The sequence below is a fragment of the Acomys russatus genome, chromosome 13 (assembly GCF_903995435.1).
Source record: "Acomys russatus chromosome 13, mAcoRus1.1, whole genome shotgun sequence".
NCBI classification, from domain to species: domain Eukaryota; kingdom Metazoa; phylum Chordata; class Mammalia; order Rodentia; family Muridae; genus Acomys; species Acomys russatus.
In genome coordinates, this window is record NC_067149.1 from 57,645,029 (window position 1) to 57,646,802 (window position 1,774).

Genomic DNA, 1,774 nt, shown 5'->3' on the forward strand with positions numbered 1-1,774 from the left:
CATCAGCTAAGTTTATAGGCTTGTGTCACCATGCCCAGCTTCAAATATTAGGTTCGAATGATACTTCCCTGGACTTCCTGGGCTGCATTTTTTTTTGGGGGGGGGGTTTGGAATTTGAGACGGGGTTTCTCTGTGTAACCTTGGCTGTCCTGGACTCACTTTGCAGACCAGGCTGGCCTTGAACTCACAGTGACCCATCTCCCTCTGCCTCCCGAGTGCTGGGATTAAAGGTGTGCACCACCACGCCTGGCTCCTGGGCTGCATTTTAATAAGATGTGTACATAGGAGAAAATAAACTGATTCATGCAATATGCTACACACAGGCACACATAGACACATAGACAGACAGACAGACAGACAGACACACACACGCACACAGACGTGTGCACATATTCTCTGTCTCCAGGTAAATGATAACAATTGCTGCCATTTATGAGGCACTGTGTGCAGGCAGCTAAGCTGCTGATCCATATTTCAATCCTGATGAAGAGTCTGGGAAGCAGCCATATTGATGAGGAAACAGTTTCGGAGCTGTGGCTCAAGGCCACAGTGAGCAGCCGAACAAGGGCAACTTAAGGTCTTGCTGCCTCCCGTGTGGCTCAGAGGCTGGCCTGTCACTCTTATGAATAATCTGGGGGAGAACAAGGCCAACTGTCTCCATGTGACACTTGATCTCACATTTATCCTTTCACTCTGCCAAACTGAAAGACCTTATGGTGATTAAATATTTCTGGCCAGCGATGCCCTGCCATTTTATTGAAAAATGATACCCTGATATCTTCTATAATTTCTTTTTGTTGTTGAAACAGGGTCTCATGCAGTCCAGGTCAGCCTTGAATTCTCTGTGTATCCAAGGATGACCTTTAATTTCTGATCCCCCTGCCTCCACCTTCTAAGTACAAAAACTAAAGGTGTGCCCAGTTTATCAGACCGGGGCTTTGTGCATGGTAAGTGAACACTTGAACTGAACCACGTCTCCAGCCCTATAATTGTTTCCATAAAACCAAGTGCTCTGTATCAGCATTAGTTGTCTAAAGAGGGGGTTATTTTCTAGGGAAACTGGCCCAAATCAACTGTAGTGTATCGAGAATGCATTGCAGATGGCCCGCTCTCTACTCTGGATAGACAGGGCTCTGTCCCATGGAGGGCCTGCCTCTGAATGTCAAACAGTAATAAATCAAGCAGATCACAAACCACGCACACACAAAATACCTCAACAAACAAAAACAAAAGTAAATGAAATAAGAAACAGAGGACTGGTGACAAAGACCAGTTGATAAAAGTGCTTGCTGCTAAAGCTGACAACCTGAGTCCAATCCCTGGTACCCCATGGTAGAAGAGAGAACCAATCTCCAAAGGTTGTCCTCTGAATTCTACACACACACACACACACACACACACACACACACACACACACACACACACACGTAACAAAAAGAATAAACAGCAAAACTCACAGCTCTCTTTTTACATGACAGTCTGTTTTTTTTTTACTTCATTTGTGCTACAGAGTTGCTGTGAGAGGAAGAGAAATGGTGGTTATCACTTTATTTTGTGTGGGGGGGTGTGTGTGGTGTGGTGAGGAGCAAGCTCAGAACCATCTACAGTGTGATTTGATGCCCTCTTATGGCCTGCAGGTGTACATACAGGCAGAGCTCTGTATATAAGTAAATAGATAAATTAAAACAAAACAAAATTCTAGTTTGGCTGGTAGAATTATACCGTATGGTTGTGGTGGTGACAGGGCAGGCTTCCAAGATAAGAAAAAAATGCA